Raw genomic sequence first — 15438 nt, 5'->3', positions numbered from 1 at the left:
AGCAGATTACGATGGCACGCACGCAGAAACAAGCACGGTCAGGCACGGTCGCGGAGGCTGCGAAGGAACGGAACACTAGTGTTGACGTCACAACACCGCGGTTTCCGGTCTCCGCTCGCATCGTCAGCGTCAGCCGCAGCGCGCGGCATTCGACGGGGGGCGGAGCTACAGCGCAATTTTAACCGACGATTACATCGCTCCTAATTGAAAAAAAACCCAAATTTTACCTACATGGTTTATAAGGTTCCCGCATCCGTATATGAACGTCTTATTGAATTCGACAGACTCTTCAGCTTCCCTTTAACGGAAGGGTAGTTGAAATCGCCACCGAGAATAAGGAAACGGTTTGGATACCTGTTCAAGATGTTATCTATGGCTTCGTGAAGATAAACTAACTCCGGATGGCTACCAGGTGGTCGATAGATAGCAGGCACCTATGATGCATTTATTATGGCTAAGATCCAGAGACATGAGAATGATTTCGACGGGTGCATCAATGCAACAGCGGAAGAACTGTAACTTCGATCCTAGATCGCGGTTTTCACTACCCTTCCCCGAGAGAAAAGCCTGTTTTTTCGATAAATTGCAAATGAGGGAAGTGAAATGTAGCTGCTGTATACCTACGCCGTCTGATAGCCAGGTTTTCATACCGATAGTGATGTCAATTGAGCATGCATGCGAGGTAGCTTTTAAAACGTCAAGCTTACGATATAATTTGCAAAAGTTTGCCAGAGGCACTGAAATTGAATTCGCGGCATGGGAAGCTGTGGACTGTCATCGGGTTGTGTTGGACGTCCTAGCAGAAGCCTCGACGACAGCATTTGTACGTGGCCGGATCATGTTGCTAAACTTTGTCATGCATGTGAAGCTTGTTAAATCTCATATCGAAGCTTGTTAACAGAAAAACGCTCGTTATTTTCACGATTGCTGTTCACGAATTCGCACAGCTTATTGCGTGCTAATTGAACGTTAGGTGAGAAGTGTTTTCTTTTTATGTCGATGCAGACTTTAGGGCAAGCCATGATTTTCAATTTGAATGTATCGCGCAGAGGTCCTGTCTTCGATTTTAAATTGAGCAATTGAACTATGACGAGCCTGTCAAAAACTTGGTTGCCTTTTGCCGACACGTTTTGCCCGTTCGACGTCACCAGTTGTTATCTTGACGTGCGTAGAAAAAAAAAAAAATGTTCTTGACAATCTGTTCAGATTCATTGTATCCTTTCAAAACCTTAAACCTTTAATTATAAGGTTATTCTTTCCCGTAGGGTTATTCATGTAGTCGACAACGTCTGCCAGCTGATCGCTCGTTTTAGAAATATTTTGCCTTGCTTCCTTTGCAGAGTGAGCGACAGCGTCATTATTGCTGATGCCTTTTTCAGTAGTTGTAACGCTGGTCCTTTATACTGGCAGTTTGCTAGAACTTTAACAAATCGAACAAAATAACCAGAACCAGCACACGTTGCCTAAACGTGCATGCGAGAGTGTCATTCGAGGGTGAAGCCTAAAGGCAAACAATTGCTAATTTCAATCTGAAGGGGCCGCAACTTTGCATTTGCGTCAGACAGTGGGCGGGCTGCCTGCGCCTAAGCTCTCTAAAGCGTGTCAAATCTGCGGCGTCATTTGTGGTGAGTCAGCGCACAATTGCTCGCAGTGCAGTGTACTTCACCGTTTTGCAGAAGTCGGCTTCAATGATGCGTAACGGCCAGCGCGAAAGCCTTCCTCATGAAGGCTTTGGCACACGTTCATCGATTGGACATCTGCCAGCACTTGACTAGTGAAACAAACTCTCTTCACAAAGTCACGTCGAAAGAGAAAAGCAAAACATAAGAAGGTCACGAAATGAGATCGCTAACGACAAGGATTGCCTCGCGCGTGCATTATGTAACTGTGCAGCGACAAGGTCTTGGAGTACGATATAACGTGCTGATTAACAAGAGGCCTCATTTGTTGCTGTGGTGAGAACGCTCTCCTTCGCGCGTCCTCGTGCCGGTCATTGTTGACAAGGCAAACAAGCGCGGTGGTCCCGCCGCACCGCTTCGTGGGTGACGAGGGGACGCTGGGCACCGATAACTACACATGCGCAGCTGGAGTTTGGCGGCAACTGAAGCAACTGCGCAATACATGAAAACTCACGTGTCCTTTTATTCTGTATTGCGAACGTCCGGACTTAGGCGGCTGCAAACTGAGCGGAGGTGGAGAAATTCCCAGCGGCTTGCAGGGTCCTCCTATAGTACGAATCTCATAAATAAAACCAGCGACCCGTCAAACTAAACTGACGAGTTTTCCCGATAGGAAACTTCGTTACGTGAAACGATGGGGGTCTCGCGCCGCTTCATTAACAGCGGCATGTGTAGCGCAGCTTCCGCATTCCGACACATATGTGATATGCGTATTGACAACTGTAAGTATGCCTCGTGAAAACGTTTATCCTCTAGAGTGTTGCGGTGCTTTTAGTTCCTGTCAGACTGGCTGTTGCGCCGTGATCATCAAACTGGTTCGGCAGCGGTAACTGGTTGGTCATGTTTTTTTTCCAGTTTATTTGCGCATGAAGGTGATGCTGACACCTTTATTCAATGCCAGCTTCTCTTTTTCTTTGTTCAACGGCAAACAGCTCTCATGAAATTGCATTTTGGTGCAGGCCGAGTTTTCTTTTAGCAGAAATAAATAAATCTGCGGCTAAGGTGACGAATACTCATTACGATTGATCTGGTGGTGGTGGTGGTGAATTGTAGCAACAGGCGGGTTTAGCCTGGCGATTAAGGCCGGCAGTTGCTCCGCCCGAGCGTCTCGCACAATACCACTGAATTAAGGGTTTCACCATATGTTCATCAAACCAGTCTCTCTTAAGAATTCGATAAGGAGACGTGAAGTTTCTTTGCGGGCTATAACTATAAGGTGTTGTAGGCACGCATGCGGAAAGTCCTTTTTTTTTTTGCAGATTCTTCAGGAGAGCGTCCCTTTCATCTTGGAATTTCTGGCAGGACCACAAAAAGTGCTCAATGTCTCCTGTCTCGTTGCATGCCGTACAGTTCGGAGAATTGATTCGCCCCGTCTTAAATAACCAGGCCGGTGTATTAGCAGATCCTGTCCTTATTCGATATAGAAGTGAGGCTTCCTCTCGGTGCAATCTCTTGGTTACGCAGGGCATACGATTGATCTCAGAAACTTACGACACCATACTTTCATTGTAGTCTTCAAGAGAGCAGAGATCTCCTGAGTTTAAGTCGTAGCTAAGCTAGGTTTGCAAAGCAGCGGCTCTGTAAGACACGTCGGGATATTAGTGAGAAAGCATTGGAGGACAAAGCATTCTTCAGATATCAGTTTCCTCTACGTGAACAATCGCAGGTTAATCTCACCTTGATCTTTATAAAATCTGATAGTGGCATAGGACGTAAGGAATGTGTTCTTCGGAACTAAATAATAAAATTGGCGCCCCACAGTTAATGCCACAGAGCACGCCACAGAAGGGGCGTATATTTCCTAAATTACAATATAAATTAACCTTGTGGTACAATGTGGTATAAAGGTTATAAACAACCTTTATACCACAGTGCGCTCTTCCATCTGTCAGCCCATTTCTTGATTTTGGATTCTTGTGGTACAGTGAGTTTCAACTAATACATACGGATGTTTGCGCGGACGTTTAGAGGACTCAGCCCTTCCCTGATTAAATGTTTCAAAAGTGCTACAGGTATTCTCCATGCACACGCTCCGCAAGTGCTGCTTTTTCCTGTTTTACGTGTACATCAGATAAGTGGCATATCAGCCCTTGCAACTGTCACTGCGTTACACGTGTCCACGACATTTTTGTACCGCTTCCATCGTGTGCACAAGTCAGACAAAGGCTGCCTTAATAGCCGGTGTATTTGCTATGAAAACGAGGCATCCTTATCTCTCTCTCTTTCATTACATATCTCGTAAAGAAAAAAAAAAGGTAAAAAGAGTAGTTTGACAAAGGCACAGCGTTTGTTTTTGTTAGTTTTTCTTTCTTTCTCTCTTTCGCGCTCTCGATAATCCACAGGCAGTGCGAGCAAGGACCAAAGCGGCGCTAACGTTTTTGCTAAACAAGTTGGCGTGAACAATTGAATTATTTGACAAGAGCACCACGTGCTCCTTTCGTAGTACACAAAGCCGTATTGCGATGCAGAAATAAGAAGTTTCGTTTCCCGACAACGGCGTCCGGCTTCACTGGAAGGCTCAGCGGGGGCGTAAACATCCCCGTGGAACGGAAAGAGGAAGAGAAACGGCGTTGGTGCGGAGAGCCCCAAGGGAGGAGTGTATGGCAGGCGAGGAGGGGAGAACCGATAGCGCGCGCAGACCCTGGCTCGAGTCGCCATCGCTCGTAATCAGCGGGTGTGACGCAACCGCGTTTCACGCCGGTAATACGGGGTCTTCGACGTTGCTCGTTTATAGAACGAGGCAACCAAGAAAGATAACACGTCGACCTTCGCGTCTCGCCTGCCGCTGCTTATTTTCACTGTGCGCACAGGCGCGCAGCAGCGCGGCGAAACGAGGCGTTGCTGTCGTTTTATGGAGTCTGTCGTGAACCGCTGTCTGCTTCGATCGTGAGCGCGCGCGTCGTCTGCTGCACCCGGTGCTCTACAGCTGCACCGTCCGCCTGTGCCTCTCGGTGAGTACTCTTTGTCCGATTGTTTTGCTGCCGTGCTGCTTCGATCGTCGAAGCGTTCCGTGCTTTTTCAGCTGCGTGCTTGTGCTTTGTCGGGTCTGTCACTTCACCGATTATCAGTTTCCAACTGGTCGAGCTTGCACTTTTGATACCGCGATTTTCTCTGCAGCGGCGTTCCTGTCGTGTTTCAAACGACGTTCGACGATGAAGCGCTTTCCTCGTGTTGACTTCATTTTTCGCTCTGCAACTCCACATGAGAGTTCGAGCAACTTGCAGGCAGCGTGTGAAATTTCACGCAGTTTTTGTTCCAACACGACATCGTTTTTAGGGCGAGTCTGCGCGCCCACTGTGCGTTTAATGCCGCCAATCTATTCTGCCTGTATTATGTTAATTTTGGGGTGTACTCTTGGAAATTTCAAAGTTCTTTCAAAGCAGTAGCGTGCCGCGTTAACCCATCGTTCATGCGCCACGCTCTGAGCTTTTCTAACAGTCGCTCTGACGATGACATTAAGTTACTGTCGCGACATGCTTGCAACTGCGCAGCACGTGGGTAGTCGCGTTGAAGGTTTTGTTGCCCAACGCAGAAGACTTAATCGCACATGTGTCGCAGTTATCTGTCTGCAGTCTGGCCGGAGCGGCCAAATGATTGCGAGCTCCTTAGCAGGAAACGCTCGTGCTATCATTTTTTTTTTTACTCCAGAGCCAAAAAATTCGCGCGGGAACTCTCTTGGGAGTTGTCTAAGTATGCGTAAGCATTGCGCCACTTGCTCATCTCAACGCGGCCAGGTGTAATTATGAATGTTATGAGACTTGATCTGACCATAAACGACAGCGCTGCTGTGACACGAACTGCTGCGGACGGCGGCGCAAGGTGAAGTGCTGACACAAGCAAACTACTGCAGGTGGCGACGCCAGGTGCGCTGGTGACGTTCCAACCATTATAAGCCGTTATTGCTCTTTAGCGCCTTATCCATCAGCGTCGAACCATTATCAATAATGATAAACCGTGCTCCGGCAGCGGCTGTGCGCCGTGTTCTCGCCGCTTACACTCTACACTCTAAGAACAGTTTACACCCTTTGGAGTGCCCCTTCTGCCACACAACGATAATCGTCGTCTGCCTTGATGCGTTTCCTATCTTTAACGCTGCGAGCCCGGTACTTTCCAGTAACGCACGGCACGCGCGTTATCAGCATGATAGCATTGCCGACAGGAAATTCTATCATGCATGCTCATAACGCGCATGCCGTTCGTTACTGGAAAGTACCGGGCTCGCAGCGTTAAAGAAAGGAAACGCATCAAGGCAGACGACGATTATCGTTGTGTGGCAGAAGGGGCACTCCAAAGGGTGTAAACTGTTCTTAGAGTGTAAAACAAAATTATACCCTTTGGGTCGTATTTTGCCGATCAACAATAAACGTCATCTGTCCTGTCCGCATTTCCTTTCTTTAACGCTGCGAGTCCGGTACTTCTGTTAACTTTTCTGTACTGTACTGTAAACTTTTCTTACTCTTAAAACGGTTGCAGCCTTTGGGGTGTATATTTGTCCCACAACGATAATCTTCATCTGCCTTGCTTGCGTTTCCTTTCCTGAAAACTCGGCGCTCGCTGCTTTCCTGTTGAGAATACTGCGTCACACTGATAACGCGCATGCCAATCGTGACTGGGAAGTAGCGGGCTCCCCGCGTTAAAGAAAGGAAACGCGGCCAAGACAGATGTCGATTATTGTTGTGGGACAAGATAAACCCCAAAGGGTGTAACATTTTTTAAGAGTGTAGAGTGTGTTGGGGGTGTGACAGATATACACCTCAACGGGTGCACTATCATGAGCAGTGTGAGCGGGAACACGCGAACGCGTAGCAAATAACCTCGAATCTGAGTTACAGCAATAGCCGGATGGCGCTGTCGAAAACAGAGGGGAAAGGAAAGAGGGACGCTTTTCTGCTAACTGTTGGCACTCCCACCGCGCCTGCGTTTGTTGAAAACGGCAGCTTATGGCGTTTCACTGGAGGCCGATAGCCGATAACACGGTTACGTGCGCAGTAACTTACAGCGAGTCACTTTTTCAGTCATGCTTTCTTTTTTTTTTTTAAGAGCGCGGCACTTAGGCGCCCGTTCCTGCGTTTAGCATAAGGTATTTTCAGATATACCCCCTTACGACCGGGTGTATATCTCATGGAGCTCATCGTGTCACGCGTTTCAGACAGACGGACAGATTTCCCAGGGAGGCAGCGCTCGAGTATTTATGCTTCAAAACATTGCTGCTACTGGCCACGCTTCGGAAAAGTTATCAGTAACCTGAATATCAAACAGCTTTATCAATCCGCGCAGGCGATGCAAAGTTCCGCACTTTGTATAAAGAGACGCATGGTGGGAGTGCCAACAGTTGTTAAAGCAGCGTCCTCCTTTCCACTTTGTTTCCGACGGCGGCCGCCACGTATCGCCCTTAGCAGGGTCCGAAGCTATCTGACGCGCGCCTGTGTTCCCGCTCATATTGCTCTCGATAGTACCCTTGTCCAAGAGTGTAGTTCGCGTTGAAGCGAGACGCTGGGGCCCTATCTTAAAAGCGGTATCGTCATGTAAGACATGATGATGATGATGCCTTACATGACGGACGGACGGTCGGGTTTCCCTGTTGGGTAGGCGTAGAAATGCTTACGCATTAAAACGAAAATAGTGCGTGTTTTGAAAACGTGTCATGTGCGCGTGTTGCTTTAGGATAAGTCGTATAATTGCTTATTTCTTCGTGATCTATGCTGGCTTAATTGAGCAGCATCATTTTTTGCGTTGTTGTTGCGACAAAATACTTCTTTTTTTCATTGCGAACGTGCGGAATATTCGGAACATTTGTTATCGACTTCTCCATAACATTTTTTGTCCTTTTCATGAAGAAATGGACATATTGGCTCTTTTCATAATGAAAGACACATCAATAACCACGCGTTCCGGAAAAAAAAAAGAAAATAAGAAACTGTAGAAGTAATAAGAGTTGAACTAGTCGGTACGAATTCATGACTGCATAGCGTAAGGGAACACTACACGGGGAAAAAATAAAGACAGGACAAGACACTGACTTTCGACTTACATTAATGCACGTGCAACAACATGTGCGGAGGATATTGCCAAGATCACAAAAAGAAAATTGAGAAACAAGTAAAGACCAGCGAAAAGCAGGCAAGGAAACAGGAAGTCTTGTATTATCCAGCAAAGCCGCTTCCTTCGTGTAGCGTTCCCTTGCATTGTGCCGCCACCATGAATTAAGATGAGGAAGCTGTGTTTATGCCAAGGCAGCACTAAGGCAGAAAAAACATACTGACAGGTCACACAATAATTAAGTGCACGTGTAGCATGAAGACGCCCGCAAGAAAAGGCGGAATTTCTCAAATCCTATGCGCACCACTTCAAGTATAAGCCATCGATAACACGTTCGCTAGATGCTCGATTGTTGTAACTGGGAGGCAGAAACGCATTCGTAGCAGTATATTACTTGAAATAACAGTTATTCAGGTGTTTTTGAGCGCCTGCACATGAACTGGCTATATTTCACGTAGTTATTCCTCCAGCGTTCTCTCCTTGCAGAAATGTAAACTAGACGCTTGATGGGGTATATATCACAAGGATGAAACGATAAGAAAGAAAAGAAAACCAAAGCACGAGGGGCCTGCATAACGGCGGAATACTTTATGCTAGGCGGCATGTTTGTGTGAAGGAAAACAAGCAGGCGTGCATACAAGGGAACAAAGGCACAAAAAATTATATAGAGCAGGCGATGATGATATCGCGTTTATGGAGGAAGAAGACACAATGAGCCATAACCTTCGTTAGTTCTATAACCTATGTAACTTCACCTAATTTCTGTCAGCTCCTTTGGTGAACGTGTTGGCGCAACTCAGTGCGACGCAGCGATCAGAACGGAAGTTTTTCAGTATTTCTGTTTCCCGGCGTTAGACTTGACTTGTTCGCTTGGCGCGATTATATGACACATTTTAGCTTGCGGAACTACGACGAGAGCCGATGTCGCTCACGCACTTGGGGCCGTTTTTTTAAAGGTCCATAGGCGGAGCGTACAGAAGAAATGAAGGCCTTTATACGTTTACTTTTTGGCAGCTTGAACAGTTACATTTACATGTTAAGCCGTAGAAGGAGATCATTCAGGCTTCATTGGTGAAATAGCGCGAAAAAAAAAAAAAGAACGAGTCATGTTAGTGTGGAGCAGCTGAAGCACTGTATGTGTAGACTCCTAAAAATCCCGTGCTTGTCGTTACTCGCTTCTTAAATCCTGCCGTGTGAGGAAACTTATAAATCTCGGAGTTCTTGAAGCTGCAGAAATATTGTGTTGTGACACGATTGACTTCGTGAGAGAATTACGCCGGGCCGAACTGCTCGCGTTGGTCCTCTTGCGCGTCTTCCCCCCCCCCCCCCCCAAGTTTTTTATTCACGAACGGGTGTATCGAGACGGTTGTTCACGCCAAGTAACGTTGTAATGCTGTGGCAGTGCAGTGCTTGGGAATGACTTTGTGGCAAACACAGGGAGAGCGAACACTGCGAGTCGAACTTCTCTGTCATACATATACTAACCTGGCTGTGACTAAATGGCAATGGCGACTGGTTACGGTCGTCAACGAGGAAAATGTGAGCGAAGGTTGTGCAGCTTCCCCGAACGTGTGTTAGAAAGCTGGGCGAGTTTGATTCACACCAGGAGTGCGGGAGCGTACGCTGGCTTTTGATGCTGCTGCTTGAAGTAGTATATATACGAAAAACAATATACCAGGTGTCTCGCTTTATCCCGAACTCTTTAATAATAATAATAATAAAAAAAAAGCTGTCGTATCTGGGCCCCTGCCATTTTCCAGATGGGTTATGTATGTGGCAAAGTGGACAGTAACCGCAAGCAAATTTCGACAACAATTTGTCAACAGCGTAGCTAGGCGGACAACAATGTCCGCCTAGCTACGTAGCATGTCAGCAAAAACGGCAGTTCCGCGCAAATAGAAACAACTGGTATAGAACACCCTCACTGCGTTAAAGTAGTATAAAACCTCTCACTCGCACTAATAGTGTTTGGCTTGCGACATTCTGAAGCATAAGCGACTTATTCAGAATGTTTAAGTTTATTTAAAACTTACAAGGTAGGATAAAAAAATACAGCTGTACGATACAGAATCTAAGGCGATACAGAATCGTCAGTATATGATCACGGATGGCGGAGCGGTCACGATGTAAGGGTCACTGATATTTAGGATGTTTAGGAATTTCAGAAGAATCCAGTTATGCTGAACATTGTCGAATGTTTGGCAATGTCCAGGAATATGCAATCAGTTGTAGTTGAGTTCCGCACTATCTCGTGTTTCGACAACAGATGTGTGCTTATGCGCGTATGCTGGCGAAGTTCCGAATAAAAACTTGGAGGGCGCTTAAGCTTCGCCTTTAAGAGTGGAACGCGATAGCATTCATGGATCCCTGACTGCTTCTCGCGCTTCCCGGCAACTGCAGCGTATGTGACCAACGTTTACCGGTAAACGGTGGCGGCGAGCGCTATGCACGAGGGCGAGTTTTCTGGTAGAAACGCGGCCTCTTGCGTGGGTCGATACCGGAGGTCGTGCTCAGCCGCGCCAAAAAAATTACATAGTTTTCCGGCTCCCGTTATTGTTTCGCACTTTTAATATTTAAGTCGGAAGATTTAACATAGAAGGCATGCGCTGTCGGCGTTTTGTTTCATGACATTTGTTTGTGCATAGGCTGGCATATCTCACAAATCTGAGGAATAGCTTTGTCAAGCATGTAAGACAAGGCATGAGCAACTTTAGTGGCAGAAGGGTGTAGCAATATAACCCGTATATACCGCATGCCATATAAGCAAGGCGTAACATGCGCACACACCTAGATATATATACGGACATTTTCGCTCACGGACAACTTCGCCGAACGGCGACAGTGCATTTTCTGCGACACGGGGCCCTTAGTGCTATCGCGTTAATATCTGGGGCCCAATTGACAAAGGTTCTCTTTCGGCAAAGCGTTTTGTCATTAGCCGGCTGCCTGCACTAATAATGTTCGATCACCCGATGGTTTGCGGTGCCTGTTCTTACGAACCACTTGAGCTCAGTACGAAGTGCTTAGGGTACACGACATTCTGCCTCGGTCCACATCCTGTGCGCCGTGCTTGTTGACTGCTTCCTCCCGTCAGCCGAAAGTGGCAGCGGCGCACCTGTCCCGGCTCCGCCGAGTGCGCGACGAGCAGCGGACGCAGGCGCGCCGGTCATCTGCCGATGCCAGTTGCTCTCGTGCAGGACGCTCATTGTTCTCGACGACCGAACCGACCTTCTCTCGCGTCTCTTGCGCGCACGAACGTATAGTGAATGAAAAATATAGCGCCCGCATTTTGGTCTACTGACACTGTCGAGTAGCGCCTGGCTTGAATGCGCGGTTAACGCGTGGGATTCGTCTCGAACGTGCATATCTGGTTGCTGCGCAGGCGCCCCGTTTATAAACGCAAAAAACAAGAAAGTAAAAAAATAAAATACAAGGAAAAACGAGGGGATGCAAGTCTTGAAGGACGACATAACGCAAAAAAGAGTGGGAGAGAACGATGGGGAGGACAGCGAGGGCTGTGGCGAGTGTAAGCCAGACGAAGATCTTTGCTCGCTGTCATGATTCACTGGCTGCTCTTGCTGCAGGAACGTTCTGCGCTGTTATGCGCTCACTCAGGCTGTTGACGAGAGGGCCGACTGATGTTTCTTCATCCAAGCTTCATATTATATTCGAGCATTTCGTATCGAATGCCATTTGGCCTTTTGTTCGTTACGCGGGGAGAAACGGAGAATGACGCACTGGAATGTCGCACGTCGTGTAACTGACACTGCATTATGTACTTGCAGACGGGCAAGATGACATTCGGTGCATGTGTTACCAAGAATTTCTGCGCTCCGCAGCGCTGCGATGTTTCTACAGGTGCGGGTCGGACGGCCAAGTGGCTGCTGCTAATCAGATGCAATTGTTAATATACTACTACTACTACTGCTACTACTACTACTACTACTTTTTTTATTTATTTCATAATACCCCTAAAGGCACCCGAAGGGGTATTACATAGGGGGTACCGATACATGAAAAAAATGTGAGCTTTGCGCGTTACGGAAAAAACAACTGAAGTACACAAACGTTATACAAAAGTACGATCTTCAGCAAAATACACAAGTAAACAATATACGAAACACAATATACGAAATACATTAGGCAAGTGAAACTCAGATAGAAAATACAAAACTGTCTGAGAAAATTAATTAAGGGAATTAAATAGGTACAATGTAAAAGAAGTAAAACGGGGTGTTGCTCTAAACTGCTTCAGTTGTCACGTTAACAAATTAATGAGACATGAATCCACTTGTACAATGTGCACGCAGAATGGTAAGACAATGATCAAAACAATATATACACTGAACAACGTATGAAGAAACTGTACATGATGGATATTTACATGTAACTATTGCGTAAAAGTTCCTGAAAGGTTGCGAAATCGGTTTGAGTAGCAATGTGTGATGGTAGGTTATTCCATGCAACAAGTGTTCGGGGAACGAAGGAGTTAGCGTAGTTAGCTGAGCGACAACTGATGCGTTTTATCTTGAAGATATAGTCTGTGCGTGGAAAGAAGGCTGTCGCTGGTTCGAAGATACGGTGAAGCTGCGGATGATGATAAAGTTTGTGCAGCAGTGAGAGGCTACTACTACTACTACTACTACTACTAATAATAATAATAATAACTGTGCTCAAGGAAATGTTGGTGCCTGTATACGGCACTTACTACTCCTCTAATCTGAATTCATAGATGTGCTCCAAATTATGTAAAAATTTCAAAGAAAGAATGGAGAAAAGAGTATAGTGACAACACTTCTCGAGTTCGCAAACGCAGACGTACGCACACGGTAAATGCGCAAAAACAAATGTTCCCGAGCGGTTCGCAAAATTAAGATTCCTGTGCAGTTAGTACCACGTCGAGTACTTAATTTAGAGTCTTCGGCATTTACTACAACAGCCGAAAATAATGTAAAGGTCGAACTGGAGTAAAACTTTAACACGAGGATTAGTCATTTTACGCGAAACAATGCAGTCGTCTGAAAACACTACTGTAGAAGAATTAATTCCATCCGTAAGACTGTCAATTTGCAGCGGAAATAAAAGGGGACACCAGGTATTACATGGTGAGAAGGCGATGCAGAAGCGTCATTAGTAACAGATGAAGAACGGCAATTAAAAAAAAAAGAAAGAAAAACCCTCAATACATTTTACGAAGTAAGGGTTAATGACATTGAAGGTGTTTAGTTTACGAAGAAGGCAGCTATGCCGTACTTTATAGACTGTTTTGGCAATGTCCAGGGATATGCAATCAACAGTAAAGTTTCGCCCGAGTAGCGTCTGCGAAAACCGTGTTGGACTAGATTGAAAAACGAGCTGTATTTAAGGAACTATAGAAAATTGGAGTACATAACATGTTCCAAAAGCTGACATGTAGTACAGTACTTTTTAAGGGGGCTGGTCTGTTTAACTAGGATATGAGCGAGCATTTTAATTAAGCGGTGAGTGGGAATTGGCTGTCTACTGTCAGCTATTGTATTTACAGTGTCGCAGCGCAACTATTTGCGCGTGAATACGTATGCACTCAAAGCGACTGCGACAGTGGTTACGCTTGCCCTTCTCAAGTAGCTACACCATTACGTAACCGATAACTGGCAGTGAGGCTGACTCGTTCCTGCGGTCGGCATCGTCAAGCGTTCGGTGGAGTCTGTTCGCGTGTCTTTATTTTGCGTCCGCGCTAGAACGGTCTCCATTAGCCGCGGAGAGGTCAGCCGGCGGCGGCGTTACGCACTACGGAAACGCCGTGCGCTACGCCAAGGTTGGCGGCGCGTTTATGCAGGCCAAGGTTGCTCGCCATCACTGCGGGCCGGCTCTCTCTCCACTAAAAGCCTTCGTTTGATTCCCGTCGTGGGGCCACGGCGTAGGGGGCTTCGCCGCCGCTCCAGATGTCAGGCTAATTCTGGCCGTGGCGCACACCCTTTCTTCGGCGTCTCCTTCCTCGGGCTCCGGGGCTAACTGGGGCTCGCTCCAGAGCCTGCAACGGGGGGGCGCCTATGCTGAACGGAGGTGCGGATGGAGCTGGCATTTCATGCGCGTGCGCCGAAACGTTGAAAGTACATATCGAATATCGAATAGCCATATCCAGGACGCATATAGTTAGAGCACGAATATTTATTTCGGTATAATTGGGTACTGCGTCTGTAGTGACTATAATGTAAAAAAGACAGCTAACTATCAAGGACAAGGGGACAATTTTAAGCACACGTGCATTGATTGTCAGCAAAGAGACTGCGACGATTAGCCGCGCAACAAATTTAGAGCCGTGGTTGAAACAACTTTTGAAAGAAGTGATGGGTACTCTAGGAATAGCTATCTAAAACGCCAAATTAATGGTTGCGAAAAAAAAAGACCGGTAGTTTTGGAAGAAAAAAAGAAGCTACTGAAGAACTTTTCCAATGTAGACACATGTGTAATTGCCAGTTGCAAGGAAAACATCACAGGCTGTAGAGTAAAATCTAAAACTGGTACATGACCTTACCGCAAAAAAAAAAAAGAATAACACACACACATGACAAACTACAAGTAAAAATCGCAGGTTGTAATTCCGGCAAGAAACCGTAAACAAATATTGCCATTTTGTTTCGGCATTGCTTCATTTGTTGCCGTCTCTCGATACTTTGGAGATCAGTAAGAAGAGTTCTGTTCTAAAATATATGGTTAGTTTCTAAAAGTCGAAAATACTGAACAGTCCCTTTTCGAATACGAATAGTTAGCGTGTGTGTAGTATTTGATTCGTATTCGCAGCTTTGAATATCCGCCCACTCATAATATTTTTCATCATTAGCATCAAGTGTTGAGTGTAACAAGGGAAAAGATCCCTTGTTCATAAACCTCGGTGACGTAGGTCCCCGCTCCTTCCAGGGCGAACTAACTCGACTAGCAGTGACTGGAGTGAAATGCAATACTACTCGAAAAACGCTCAACAGTATATTTGAAAGAGTTATGTTCCTCAAAATTACACACATTTGAAGGTTTCAGCTGAACGAACGGTACGCAACAGTAAAAATTTTCTTGCCCACGTTTTATTTAAGAATAATTTAACTTCATACTTTGCGTTTGCCGCAAGATAGCCTTATTACCTTTGCGTGAAAAAAAAATCTGAAGTAAAGGTTATTATGACGCCCATATCCTCAGTGTTAGCTGGACCCTACAGGCCGTCTATGTACATTTTAATTTTGGTCTATTGAGCCACCATTGATCCACCATTGCGTGTCAATGCTATTTTCTATTCACCTTCGCCTTTGTCATGCCGGTTAGATTCTTTCTTTCTCGAAGCTAGGGTGCGAAGCATCGAAAGAAACAAGGGCGAGGCCACCGCTATACGTTCTCGTGCCGATGGCAATGTTATAGCAGTGATACAGCAGCGTGCCCCGAGGTCACCGTGCTGCGCTATCACGGCCTGCACGAAGGGCTGCAGATTGCGTTGAGGGTCACTCGTGCTCCCTCTACTGATGTCCAATTACACTTTCAGATCAGACTCCGTCATGTCCGAGCCCTCTCACGACCTCGCGGATGATCTCCAAATGAAGGTCTGTGAAACATACCAAGAGTGAATGCTTTAACATCGTCCTGTCCGCCTTAGCAGAAACATTGTTCGCTGTAAATAATTTACAGCGTGTTCCTATAGTTTTCATTGAGATTCCATCGATAAGACAGTTGTAAGAACGAGGCATTATTACGA

The 15438-nt window shown here is 46.2% G+C and overlaps 1 protein-coding gene across 3 annotated transcripts in view; it reads left to right on the top strand.

Moving 5' to 3' along the window:
• Positions 1 to 4303: 4303 nt before the first annotated feature.
• Positions 4304 to 15438, top strand: part of LOC142590621 ((Lyso)-N-acylphosphatidylethanolamine lipase-like) — a 172653-nt gene continuing 161518 nt past the window's right edge. For 2 of the 3 annotated variants that reach the window (XM_075702991.1, XM_075702985.1), the window contains exon 1: positions 4305 to 4630. The gene's annotated coding sequence lies outside the window, so the exon portion shown is untranslated. Of the gene's footprint in view, positions 4631 to 15438 lie in introns of all 3 variants that reach the window. The other variant, XM_075702978.1, reaches the window with a different exon arrangement.

This window comes from Dermacentor variabilis, chromosome 1 (genome assembly GCF_050947875.1).
Source record: "Dermacentor variabilis isolate Ectoservices chromosome 1, ASM5094787v1, whole genome shotgun sequence".
Lineage (NCBI taxonomy): Eukaryota > Metazoa > Arthropoda > Arachnida > Ixodida > Ixodidae > Dermacentor > Dermacentor variabilis.
Note: the sequence above shows the minus strand (reverse complement) of the source record. Positions and strands in the feature narration are given on the sequence as shown.